Source organism: Lasioglossum baleicum, chromosome 13 (genome assembly GCF_051020765.1).
Source record: "Lasioglossum baleicum chromosome 13, iyLasBale1, whole genome shotgun sequence".
NCBI classification, from domain to species: Eukaryota; Metazoa; Arthropoda; class Insecta; order Hymenoptera; family Halictidae; genus Lasioglossum; species Lasioglossum baleicum.
The window spans coordinates 12,741,450-12,755,785 of record NC_134941.1 but is presented as its reverse complement, the minus strand read 5'-3'; the positions used below and the strand labels follow the sequence as shown (position 1 = coordinate 12,755,785).

The 14,336-nt window shown below is 51.3% G+C and overlaps 1 long non-coding RNA gene across 1 annotated transcript in view; it reads left to right on the top strand.

The window, feature by feature from the left end:
- The window catches only part of LOC143215360 (uncharacterized), a 36,528-nt gene continuing 22,192 nt past the window's right edge, over positions 1–14,336 (top strand). Inside the window, exon 1 of the long non-coding RNA XR_013010360.1 lies at positions 1–4,430. This is a non-coding gene — a long non-coding RNA (uncharacterized LOC143215360). The remainder of the gene's footprint in view (positions 4,431–14,336) is intronic.

The window sequence follows — 14,336 nt, the reverse complement described above, 5'->3', positions numbered from 1 at the left end:
CGAGGGGACAAGGGGGTGACGCGTTGCATCGGAAAGCCGGAGGTGCACCCGTCAGCAGTCTTACGATGCACTTTGCCCTGCGCGTCTCTGATGCGGTGGCGCACGTGCGACGCGACACGACACGACACGACACGATACAACGAAAACCGACTCGACACGACGAGACGACGCCGAACGACATCGAGTTTCGTCGCGACGCGCGATCCAGACCACGGGGAACCACGATACAATAGCTCGTCCACGATAGTGTTTCCAACACGAGAGGGAGAAAGAGAGAGAGAGGGAAATTCGCTTCCGGTTTCTGTGGTTTGCGCACACCGATCCGGAATCGGAACCGTTCGTCGCTCCGCCGTATCAGTCTTTCTTCCTGTACCTAGATAACGTTGCGCTTCTTTCCCCCATTCGAAACTCGTGTCTGGATTTTCACCGTTTCCTCTCGGTTCGTAAAACGTCGCATGTTCTCGCGTGTCGTTTCTTAGCTGGTTTCGAAACGTGCGGTGCATCGTTTGCGCGCTGTTACGTAACAGTCGCAGCATCGTGTGCCTGTTAGGATCCCGTTTAGACCGAGTCCCCTTCCGGTCGTGCGTTTCCCACTGACGTTCCGCATTGTTTCCCTGTTCCGTTTTCATTTGCTCCTTCGGCCACGTGTCGGAAACGGCGCTGACTACAAACGTCTCGAAAGATCGTTAGAACCGATGTTAGAGCGACCGCACGACCGCACGATGGCTTTAAATTTGCAAAATCCTGCTTCTCTCTCGGTAGAAAAGGATTTTTCTGTGCCACGATTTACTTCGTCGCGGTCGACCTTTCCACTCCGGCTATGTCCTCCCACCATTCCCACGTGCCAACGAACTTTCGACGAAACGTAATCGTCGACCTCCAGCTATAGTGTGCCGGAAGTCATAGGAACACGTCAATTTCTACGGCGTTATCTCTTGCAACGAACCTTTGCCAAATATACGGATAGAGCGTGGTGACAGGTGCACAGTTTCCCGTCGAATATCGCCGAACGATCCGCCACCACGCTCGCTAGAAAGTTTTTTCGAGGAAGACGTTCTTAGGATGGGAAACCAAGGATATCCAGCAGCACATCCTTCGCCGGAAGCCTCTGGGTGAGTATCATTATCTTCGTTACCTTCTAACTCTTCGCACTCGGCTGTCACTGTCGAGAGAACGCGAAAATACCGCAGTCAATTCTGGTGCTTCCAGTTCGATCCACGTAAAGTTCGATTTCGTACTAAAATACGACAAATGATAAATTTAAAATTGCTGATCCGAAGAGAGCCGAATGCGAAGAGAGCCGAATGCGAAGAGTTAGTCCCGTTGAGAATCGCGACGATCAGCCACTTGATTTCGTTATCGAAGAGGAAATAGCAATTGTCAGTGCTCCTTCTCGTACACGGACGTCCGGAAACGGATTTTGGAAATCCGTGTCTCGCAGATGATCTCCCACGGGTCTGTTCGAGACGGATTTCCACAGTTTCGAAATTGGGAAAGAGGTTCCGCTCGATCGCAACCGATCGGAGACTACGGTGGAGCTGTACGGCGAACGTTCGCGTTAAGTGGGTTAATGAATAATCGTTCCGTGCAACGACAAAGTCCCCCTCCACACAGGGGCCGGGGACATTTGGCAGTGGCATATAGGCGCGTTTCAGCTGTAGGTGTACGCCAACAAAAGCGTGTGGGTTTATATATAGAAATAGCAGCGACGGAACAGCACCGGAAGCGAAGGAGTTCCGCCCAAGCCTGAAGGGTCACCGCACTTTGAAAACCGAGATCCAAGACTGCACGTATTACGTTCGCTTGCCGGAATTCTATCGGGTCACCCCTCCCGTCGATTTCGCACTTCTCCCTTTAATCATTCTCTTTAAATCTCGTTTGGAGCTTTCGATGGATCACGTTATATCTTTACGGTTTGATAATTTACCGTCCAATCGTACTGTTCTTTCCTATTTGGAACACGCAGGATTCTCGCGATTCTTTCTTCCATTCGGTTGGGTACCGTTGTAATATTCTTCCCCGAAGTCAGCCACCGAATCGAGCGTGTCTCGAACGACGGGAAACGCCGCGAAGGAGGATGTCGAAGAGTATCCGAAGTAATCCACCGGCGGAAACAAGGCAGCCGTTCCGGGGGCAAGTTTTAAGGTCTCCACGGCGCGCGAAGCGTTTCCCTCGTTAACGCGGCCGAAGAACGTTTCCTCCGCTAAACGCGTGACTTTATGAATGAAACCACTACCCGTCGCAGGCAGTTTGTACACGATGCCAGTAGTACTCGCGTTTACTCGCTCGTTCCACGTAGGAAGGAAGTCGCGGGCGAGTTAGTATTGTCCGTTGCAGCAGTGGAGAGCGCCAACCGCGACTGGTCAATTACCTAGCCAATAGTTGCCCGGCAGGATGCCGCATTCAAGGAAGTAACTACGTCTGCAGGCCATCTACAGGGTGCTTTTAATCGCGTCGATGTCTAATGTATTATTCATCGTTTAATTAGATACCTTCGAATTCCCGTAACGAGCTCGCTGGCGTCGCGAAAATCATCGAACGTACGAACCGGGGCGTTCTTCTGCGCGTGCGAATTTTTTCTCCCTCGTTCGACAGAGTAATACGACAAAATGGCACCTTAAACTTCGAGGGCAGCTCACCCCTTCTATACGAACAATGGATAGCCAAAAATATATTTCAGCAACGACGTCACTCCGGGATGTTCTCCTGTCGGAGAAATATTTGATCGTGCGAGGGGGTGCGGCGCGGGGGTTCGTCGAGACGAGAAGCGTTCCAAGTGGCTCGAAACAGTGTCGCGATGGGCCGCGTCCGATCGAATTCTAGGCCGACGACTGGCGAATCTATTTCTAAACTCGTTTCTATTTTCTATTTGCATGCGCCAGCGTCGTCACGACAATTTTATACGTCTGCGATATTTCGAGGAGTCGGCGTTACCCTGTCGACTTCTCCCAGCCCTCGCTCTCGAAATCCATCGATTCGGTATAATTTCGGCTCCGATCGAACCCGCGCTTCGATCTCGTATCTGTCTCCGTTCCTTTTTATTCCTGGACAGCGAATGACGTCAATGAATACGAAAGGAAATACGTCATCGATGGAAAACAGCACTCTCGAAAAGACCTTTGATGACTTGAAGAATTTGTTCCTCGAATCGTTTCTCGCGGTTCTGCGAGGAGTCTGACGATTCCGCAGGGAGTTGACGACAACAAAGAATCGACCGGAAGATCCGGAGGCTCCCACTTCCGGTGGAAGCTGGCCCGTGATCGAGCAATTACCAGCGCAGCGCGCGGACCGGCGATTAAGCATGCGGTATTGCTATTCTCTGGGCTCGTGCGTTACTGGACCGATATATATAGGCGCACTCGCTTTTTATCTCGCGCACGTACCGATTCCGATCGATTCGTCACCGGAATCCTCGTTGCGTAATTCTCCAACGATTCTTTGACGCAGCTCCGGAAAAATGCGAGACGCTTCTTCTTTTTTTCTTTCGTTCGACGACGAAACGCGCGCTTCATCCTCGACGGTGACGCGCGTTTGCTCGCTAGGAAAACACACACGGCATCGCTTCGAAAACGCCTCGTTCATAATGCATGAGATCTTTATGGGCTGCGTATAAAACTAAATTCACCTCGACATTGACTTTACGCAAATCGCAGCCGCATTTCGTTGACCCAGCACGCCGTAACGTTGTTTCGCGACGACCGCTGGCCTAAAGCCGCGTTTTCAAGCGTACGCGTTGTACATCGTCCCTGGGAATCTTCCTCCCATTCGCTGGCTAACGAATCTTCAGCCTTGGATTCGTGGAAACTTTGAATAGATCGATTTCAGATACGAACTTGATAGGGGAACCACCTAGTGATGCAAACGATGTCAAACGTAAAAAGAAGTTTAGAACAGTGATATCTCTGGAAAAATCACGCGAGGAAAATGATTTTTCTCGCGGTAACAGGCGGTTTGGTTGCGTGGATCACGAGACAGCTGAGGCGGCTGTTGCTCGGCGTCGAGCAGGGCGTTCTATCGAATGGATTTTTACTGCATGCGCGCTAGGCGTGACGCTCGCCGGCTAGAGCAGCCAAATAGAGGCAAAGTCTAAGACAAGGAACAAGGGAGTCAGCCATTTCATGACACGGCTGAGCCGTCTCGTCTCGCTGCCATTAGAGCGCGCCACGTTCAGGAGTTTTGATGAAAAATCCTACGCCACGGTTTTATAGTCGCGGAGTCGCCGTGCTAGTCTCGTCGAAGTAGTCGCTACCGAGCGGTTGCGAACCGGAGGAACCGGAGCAGGGAACTCTACGATACCAGCACAACATGCGGCACGGTGGATCGAAATCTTATTTTCCTGAAAAATTTTCTTGGGTGTCGGAGGGTCGTCAATCCTGCAGCCGCTGGCGTCGTTGCCGCCATCGATCATCGGATCATCTTCATCCTCGAGAGTGAGTTTCCAGTCGCATGTTCGATCCACTTACGCTCGATAATGCCCCATCTTTTCAGCCCGTAATTTCCGTGTTTTCCGACCTCGTGGCTTCCCCTTCCATTCGGCCCGGTCGCGCACGCTTCACGATGTCGCGAAGGCGGTAGACAGATGAAAAGAGAAGCCGACGGTAGGAGAAGGGCGGGTCGAACAGAGACAGAGCCGGATTCGGCCACGGAGTAAAGAAAGAAAGAAAAAGGGGGAGGGAGAGGGAGATGACATGTTACGCGCGGGGTAGAGAAAGAAAGAAAAACGATCGAGCCGGTATTGGAGCGAGACAGACTAGAAAGAAGGGAGCCACGGGACGACGGAACGGGGGGTGGGAGGTCGGAGAGGACTGGGAAGGGGGAGAAAGAGAGAGATAGAACAGGGAATCCACGAGCGATCGGCTGCCCTACTCAGTCCTCCTCCGTCTGCCAGTCGGTCATCTACGGTTGTAAGTTTGACAGCTCGCGAGCCCTTACGTCATTCGATTCCGCGATACGACGGGCTCCTTCCGCGAGAGTCGACAGTGTGTCCCCTTACAGTGTGCCTCTCGTCGTAGTCAGTGGATCCTCGTAGTCGCTCAGCCATCGACCCGATTCGATTCGTTTCGTTTCGAAATTCGCTCGTCCATCGATCAACTCCTCGCCTGTTCAATTGAGTGTCGTTCGAATCTCGTGAGTCTGCTCGGGAACCGCTTGGGAACACCAAAGGAAAAAGGTACGTGCCAGTAAGCAGAACGTTTTAGAACACCTCCACCAGACAGACTGCTACGCGACGACATACTCGCGAATGTGCGACGTTACTGTCGCCGGAGCAAAGGTAACCGTCAGCGAGTAAGCGAGAATGCGTCGCACGATAAACCTAAACTCAGCTCGCTCGGTATGCCGTCGTTGCGACGAGCGCGGCTCGTTTCGCCGAGTCGTTGCTGCGTAAACAACATATTACGAAACGATGTGTGCTTCTCGATAACACCGGAATGCACACCGGACTCTCGCCGCGTTTTGGATTTCCCGCGCTCGCCCCGCATTGGCCGCGCGAAACCGTGACCCCGCGTCGCACGATTTTCGCGATCGAAATCGCGCTCCGGATCCACCGGATTCCTACGGAGACACGCGAGACCCCGAAACGATCGAGACCGACGCAAAATCTGTTCGATCTCTCGAATCGTGGGAACTATTTAACGCTGGTCTCATCTTTTTTACTTGACTGTTATCGAAGCCACGTAAAGACATTGTAAAGGCGTTTCCGTGGGAAATGACTCAGGACGTCTCTTTGTTCGAGCAGGAAATGTCGCGAGGACGGAAATCAAGAGCACAGAATCGAAGTCCCATTTTTGTGGAGCGATGTATGTATCAGTCAGTTTGATTACTTGGTATATTCGATGTGAAAAACATTTTCTCGCGAATTTCGTTCAAGTAGAAAGATGCGATTGCATCCGCGCGCGACGATCGTGGCATCGATTAGCGTTAATGAAGTTTGAGTGACGCATACGTGAGCGCATCATCGATGATTAAAGCGTTAATCTCGGACACGCTGCTGTTCGCGAGGAAAAGCCAGTGGAACGATTTAGAATGAAAGTACTCGTTTCACAGGTTGATCGACTTTATTTCGCACGTCGGTGAACGAACTATAATATCTTCATCCTGGGATCTACTTAGAATTTTCGTCGATGCCTGAATGAACGCGATTGTTGGATCGCGGAAAATGGAAACCGCGGAGTGATGCGAGCACAGTTGCATTCGCACGGTATAGTGCACGTGCGCGGCCGTGCACGCGCCTCGGTTCCGCGCGCGTGAGCGAGCGAGCAAGCTTACCCGTTTGATCTCGGCAAATGGCGCAAGTATGTCCGCGTATTATTAAATAGATAACGACCATAAATTCGGACAAGTTACATAAAGGCGCAAAAGTGCGCGTTAAGGTCCGACCGTGTTCTATTTATGTAGCCGGCGGCGACCGGCGATCTAGAGTTCTTCTCTTCCGTGGTTCTCAATCTCGATCCGCGGCCTCTGATCGCGCGGGATCGGCTCGCCTCGAATAGCACGGCGGAGAATGCGGATTCCCCGGCATCCGTGGGATTCTCTATGTCCTTTGTACTTTCCCGAAATAGTCTGCGGATGTTCGCTCGGTCCGTGATGGAAGTGAATTTTGAAACGACGCGTTCGAATATCGTCGAACGAACGAGAGCCAGCCAGCGCGATAAACCGTCGAGCATCGCTGGCCCGAGGAAGTCATCGAAACCGCTGTTTCCGTTTATCGTCGCCCGTATGTCTATTTGCCTTTTATCAATTCCAGAAGCGATAATTCCTCTTCCAAATTGCGAGACCGTATGGAATAGAGCCGACTGAACGCGCGAGCGTACACGATCGAAAACCGTTCTCTCTCGCCAGTAGGTTTTTTTCCATCCGATAGGGCAATAGTCGCGGGTTCACAAGGTGTCGAATTCTTTTTTTCGACTCGCACGGAGACCTTCAGAGTTGCGCAGTAGATAGGTCCGCTTATGATCAGACGTGCAGAGAACCTCGCGCGCGCGAGAAAATTGAGGATCGAGAACTTCGATGCGAGAGAGAACCTCTGCTTCGATTTTAACGAGCTTCTGCACGACGTCAGCACGCGAATCCGTAAAGATAACTGTAAAATATTAGACGTGGGTTGTTGGTAGTTTCAAAGATATGTGTGAACAATTAACCCTCGTCCGTCCCTCGTTCCACGAACTGAATCTGTCCCTCGATGTCAAATTGACACAGTGATTAAAAAATGTTTTTATTCAAATTGATGAGTTAACATTTACATCTTAGGTTTCTCGGTTATGTGTTTCGCATTAGAAAAATAAAAGTCGCGAATTTTCGGGCCAAATTTACCTACAAATGACGGAACAGTATAACTTATTTCGAGAAAACTGTGTCGAATTGACACGAGACGAGGAATGAGGGTTAAAGATACATACTTTCTCGTGTGAATCGATGCAGTAACAGTCCTGGGATCGATTTAGTAATGTTTCCCTTAGATATTTTATTGCTACGCATTCAATGCAAAATATAAATGAGTCATACTGCATCACGTATGTTATCACAGCATAACTGTCCAGAAGACGACCATTAAATGGGAATCGATCCTGGGACTTTAAATTAACAATCCACGAGTGCAATTCCTGAAGCAACATCGAGCAACATTTTATCGCCTGTTACTTCTTTTATTCGGTGAAAAGACACCCAGGGGTAGTTCCCTTGTCAATGACCATTCGGTCCGCGACGATTCCGCCGCGGCGTAGAAATTTTTCCGTGGCGCCGCGTCGCAACATTGGCGCGTTTCCAAACGAGCCAGAGCTCTCCTAGCTTCGTCTATTTTCGTTGATACCGATCTTTGTCGGAAGACAGCGGCTGCACTTGCCGTCGTCGTTTCTGTCGGCGGAAAATCGTTTCCAATTACTCGTTCCTTTTCGGAGCACGCCGCGTCGCGTCGCGGGGAAACGTTGCCCGTTGCGGGGGCGGCGGGAAACAGGCTCGAAAGAGGGCCAGCAGACACCGTCTGCCCGGTAACCCGACCGAATTCCTCTCTGTAATTTACACACACGTGACTCAAATGTCATCTGTAGACTGCCAGGCTGCGATATAGAGATTCTCTGAGTCGGCCCGCGGAAACTGAAATTGAAACTGCGGTATGTATCGTGCTTCGGTTATTCGTTTTTAATCGTAAGTGGATAAAATATCTAATGATGTACAAATGATGAATTCCTCGTTGGCTGCGCTTTCGACTGATCGCGATTCCCGTTCGATCGTCGCTCGTTGGTTCGTTTCTTCATCGGTTCTATCGCTCGGCGAACGCACCGACGTGACGCGTCTCGCTCTGTAACACGTCGCATGCAACAGGTATCTGGCCTGACGTCACGGCTGCAGGTCGAAGAAAGAAGGAGCGATGCGGCCGCAGTGGGAAAGAGAGGAAAGAGAAACGATGCAGCGGGGGTGGGAGCGCAATGATGGTAGTGGTGGCAGTGGTAGTGGCAGTATCTGTCGGAATCATGCATACACACAAATGCAAGGCGGTCGCGCATGACTTTGGTTGTGCAGCTAGTTCGTCCCTCTCTTTCTTTCTCTCTAGCTTTTTATCTTTCGGTTTTTCTGTCTTTCGCTAGCCCGTCCGTCTCTCGCATTGTCGCCAAAGAGAGACAGAACCGAGCAGCGTTGTGTCACCGCAACGCCCTATTATGCGACTGTCATTCAACGCGCTCGCGGAAATATGCGTCGGAACGACCGATGCAGTTGTTCTGCATAGCCCTTCCGACCAGCCCTTAAACGTCGCGCACCCACCATCGAGTGTGCACAGTTTCTCTCGAGGAGTCGACGCCGACACCAGTGCAGAGCGCCACGTTGAAACCATTCCGGGTATTCGTTGTGAATCATGGCTTGTGCACTGAAAATGTACTAGGCGAGTCTATTTTTATGAGCGAGCGAACGATCATCGTTAAAAGAGCATCCGGTGGGGGAATTCCAGTGACTCGGAAGTAATCAGGAAACTGATTGTGAGCGCTGTCGTCGAAATCGGCTTGCTAGCTGACGAATACATTTTCATCGGTGAAAGTAAACAACATTGAGAGGGCTTTAAATGCTGTTAAAGAACAACCTTTGTGCCTACTGATCGTAACGAGCATTTAAAACGGGAATAATAGCGTAGATTATGGGCGTTCTTCAAAGGGGTTCGGACAAAGCCCACGTGTCCTGCCATGTGATGCCGAGCCGTCAAAGTTTGACACTCCGAATAATTGCAGTGAGGAATATATTTCAAGTTCGCGTAAAAAGATCTGTGTCAATCTAGGACACCCAGTTCGGCCACTGTGCAATATGAACAATCTTGCACATCTCTACGATGCTCTATCTGCCGGTTGGTCGAGTTTGGTTTCCGGCTCGAATTCGGCGGGCGAAATAGCGAGAAACAGAGGGTTAAGGTAGAGGGGAAAGCGTACCTGCCTAGGTGTAACGGGGTGCCGGTAGAGGCGACCGCTGCCACTATGGGAATTCTAATTAGAGATAATGACGTCATTAAGGTCTGAGCCACGACGAGACGAGACGGTCTGCTGCGCTTACTGTACATGCTCTATTCCGAGTGCAGGTGTACTGGTGCGCCGTTTCTCGCACACACGGACAGAACGAGTTTTGTTCGCGTCTGCGTGCTCTATCGTTCTCGATGCACACGCTCCTCTCCCGTGCGGATGCACTCGCAAACTTTAGGCGAGAAGGAACTCGCAAACGCACGGAGCACAGAGAGAATCAGCGGCGTGTTGCGCAGGCTCCCTCTCTCTCTCTCTCTCTCGGGAGAGCGCTGCGCGGTGCAAGGCGTATCGCGCGCAGTAGAATAGACGAGTTTACGCGAAGGAAATTGCGAGAGTCGAGCGCGCGGGGCCCCGGGGCTCGTTTTATCGGCGAGAGAACGGCGTCCCGGCCTATCATCGAATGCGTGACATTAATTTCAATGTTATTGAAGCATACACGGCGTCGTATCGCCACGTCGTCTTCATTCATTCCCTCCCGGGCCTCCCACCGTCGTAAATTGTTCCTTATCCGCGACAACGCTCTGGCACCGGGTGCGTTCGCTCTAGGTTTCGTGAATAAGAGTATTAGCCGAGCGATACCGTCCAGATTTATGTAGGTTTCCTCGTTGCTTTTCTTTTTTTTTTCACTCGACGTTTAGCAACGAGCCGTTTCGGTACAGAGTCCAACGTGATAGCGCTCGCGAAGAAACTATATACCGATCTTTGGAATCCCTAAATCGGGCACAGACCACCGCTGCTCCCTCATAATCAGCATAGCCTTCTGTCCTCGTCAATACTGACCTCGTAAGATCGAGAGCCCCTCCTACTACGTACTGTTGCCCTCTGCAGCAATCTACACCACCCTCGACAATCAGCTTTCGACCAGAAGTGGCACGAAGTGGTACGGTGTCGACAAGAGAAGTATCCAATTCTCTTGTACTCGATGCGATAAATGAAAAACTTGTGGCAACGTTAACATGATCCAACGTGACGTCAACACGCAAGAAATAATTAGGACATTCCTCCATTATCCACTGAAAAACGATCAAGAAAACACTGCTCGGGAAAAACCATTCGACCTAAGAAACGAACGATGTTATTCCATCGCGTTCCTCTTAGCTACAATTAATATGCCATTAGAGCGATGTACACATCGTAATCGAGATCGATATAAATGGAAATCTCGTTTCCCCGTAACTGGAGATTGCATCTTTACGCAAAATAAACGTGTTATAATCCTTCCGATGTTTTCACTGTTTTAAATCGAATATTGTGTCTCGTTTCCGACAACTTTTGCCCTCCGGGGCAACCGAGAGCGCTCCCGGCCCGCGAGAGGACGATGGACTGTTCCGTGGCTCGCTTACGATTCTATTTACGATAACGGCGCCTGTGCAGCGATTTTCCGAATTCCCGGCGTTCCACGGCCGAGAAATTATGCGAGAAATCCGCCGCGGGCGCGAGAAGAAGAATCCATTCGCGTGGCGGCGTGGGTTTTCAGGAAAGCGGCGCATTCCAGCCGATGACCCATCCGTCTCTCCTCTTTATGCCGCGATCGTTCAGCTCTCCGCGGTTCTTCCCGTTTTGTCGCTGTCGCGTTGCTCCTTCGGCAGCGTCACGCGACAACTATGCGCGGTTCCGATTGCAAAATCTCCCAGGACAGTCTTCAGGGCGGATCAGGAACCAGCACAGTTCCTTTTGGATGTTTTTTGGTAACCCTGGAATTGTGACTTCATTCCAGCAAGCTCTGTACACTTGCAATTGTCAAGACCCTTCCAGGTTCAACTAAATGACAAGTGTCTTTGGAGAGATTGAGATTTCTCGAAAGAACAACTCGGCGAAGCTGTGCGGACGAACACCACGCCAGAGTTCGTATGGGATTCGTGGCGAGTCGCTGCTAAACAGGACCTTATATGGCGCAAATATCCCCGTGGCTCCTCGTCCCGTGGCATTCCTTAACCTCCTTCCCGAGCGAGATATTTCATCGGCGACTCGGGAGTTCTCTCGTTTCCTTCGTGCGTCCACCCTATCCGTTCTCCGTTCGTGGGAATCGTTCGGGACGCTGTCGCTCTGCTCGGGGAGCATCGGTTCAACCCTCTGTCCCACGAATTTTTCCAGAACCGCGATGATTAGAACCTCCCTCACAGTCCTCCGAAAATGCAACGAATGCAGAAAATTTTTATTTCGCATAAAGACCCGCAGTCTATTCGTCACTACTCGAACAACGGGAGATTCGAAGAATTCTAATGAAGATGAACAAGGAGGAAACAATTCTCGTGTTTTGCGGTTTTTCCTAGTTTCCTACGAGTTTCACAATGCTTCTATTCTGGCAATGTAGTGTCTAGCTTCGGGTCATGACTTTATTACCGACTTCAGTAAACGTACAAGCACAACTTTCGACAGACTATTGGATAAACTCGAGATGTTGAATGATATTGTTGAACAGTACGAGAGGTTAACACCGTAGCGGAAGAGCATGGTCCGTGTTCGACACGGTATGAGCACCGCTGGCATGCCTAGACGCCGCTGTTGCTCTGCTCGGCACCGCTGTCGCTGTTGGTTGGCTCTTTAAACTTTAAAAGCCAACGCGCTTGCCGCTGCCCGCGAAACTATTGACGATCGGACAGGGCCGTCGATCCAGAAGATCCCCACCATCGTCATCGAGCTCTGTAGCTCCTTTCGAATTTTCTCCCCTCCTGTGTTCCTCTCGGCGCTCTGAACTCTTTCGTTCTCTTGTGTCGGACAAGCGGCGTCTGCTCGATCCGATCCGATCCAATCCGCCGCTCTGGATCGCGATCCAACGACGACGACAACTTCCTTTCTCTGCAAGCTAATTCCCCTCCCCCGCGCGCATACTCTTTCTCTCTCTCTCTCTCTCTCTCTCTCTCTCTCTCTCTCTCTCTGTCTGTCTGTCTTTCTCTGTTCGATGAAAGAGAGGCCCACGAAAAATCGCTCGTCCTCGTGTGCACGGGAACCTACGCCTCGCAACCAACCGCACGGTTATGCAAAACAATTATCAAGGAATGCGGTCAGCTGTTCCGAGACGCGCGCGGGTTGACGTCATGCGGTTAACGCGTGCGCGAATTCTTGCAGGCTCCCACGCACGTGCGTCCCTGCCACACACGCGACCCGCGAAACCGTGCACCCTTTTTCTTTCTCTTTTTCTTTCTTTTTCTCTCCCGAGTCTCTCCCCTGTGTCGAATCTCTCGCGTCCATTTCCCTCACCCCGTTTCCCGAGCGGCCGTCGTCTAATTAGAGAAACGCGGCGACGTCTGCCGCGCGCGGCCACTTCCGTTTTCCGCTTGCGTAACCCGCTCAACGAGACACGCCTCGTCCTTGAAAGTTTTACACGTGCCGGGATCGCACCGACGACGTCGACGTCGACGACGACGACGACGGCTGTGAACTCGTTCGGCGTAAACAGACCCGCCGACGTCCCTCTACGGCTTATCTACCGCGATCGATGTGCTCTCCGTCCCGATCGACGATCGATACCATTATTGTTACAGAATTGATCCTCGGCCACGACAAACCCGGAAAGATCGGACGCTGCACTCCGCCCCAGCCACTCGAGAGAGGGCCGATCATTAATTGCTACACAAACACCCGTATCGCCAGCTCGCGCTGTATTGTACAAATATTTCCTCGTCACACAAAGCACTGGCAGCGCCCAGGCGCCTACTATCCTTATCGAGCCCACCTCCCACCGCATCCCGTCCCGCCTAAGCGGACTTTAATTACACCGATAATCGAACCTATTCCACCGCGCGGTCTTTGTTAATTAATGTTCCGTCCGGTGGACGCGTTAGTCGCGGTTTCCCATTGCTGCCGGTCAAGAAACCTCGCATTTTTTCTATCTACTGTAAAACTACAACGACTTATATTTTCGAGATAAATTCCTCGACTAATGAGCGAAGCTAACTAGGAAACACTGAAACCTTGGTTCCGAAAGTTCGCCAACCAAATAATACAGAGAACGCCCACTGGAGATCGTCCTGTGGGAACGAGAATTGTCGAATCTGTGTGAATCTCTGTCGCCAGTCTTTGTCCGAAGCGTCGGCCAGCGAGCGGGTCGGGTCTTTAAAAAATTAGCAAAGATAGGTCCGCGCGTGGGTTCGTTCAACTTTGGCTGTCTCGAGCGAGCACACGCGGGAATATTTCTCGGCTGCCCCTCTCCTTTCGTACATCCCTCTTCCTTTCCTCTAGTTCTCCTTCCGTCTCCTTCCATTCACATATATGTATGTATAGAGAGAACGTTCCGCCCAAGCGACTCGCTATTCCCACCTCCTTTTTTTCTCTTTCTCTCTCTATCCTATTTTTCCAGGCGCTCGTTATCCACGAGAGATGCCCGAGGCTAGCCTAACGATCGCGTTCGAGCGGTCGGTTCGAGGTACACACGGAAGTTCGTACAGATTTCGCGTAATTTCACCGAAAGGTTACCAGACCACGCGTGCGCCTTTTATTCCATCTCTCCGCGAAACCGGTGATTTCTCTTTCTTTCTTTCGGTTTCTAGAACTGCCAAGGGCCTGCGTGCGGTTATCGTCGCAGTCGTCGCCGCGACAATGGAAACTTCCTAGAAGATTGTTATTACCTTCTTCGTCGCGACGGTCGCTGCCGTATCGCCGCTGTTTAGATAGCACGAGGTTGAGGAACGCGGTGTTCCCACAGGTAGACGCCCATGCGTCGCCCCGTGCGAACGATCGCTTAATTGCGCCGGAGTGCGCCGGATTGCCTGATAAAGGAGTCAAAAATGCAGCCGCGCCCTCGGTGACCCTCCTAAACCTAGTTCCGACCCCTTATCGCCATTTAAAGCTTAACCCCTTGCTCTGCGATTTATTTACGAGCAATAAATTGTCTACGAA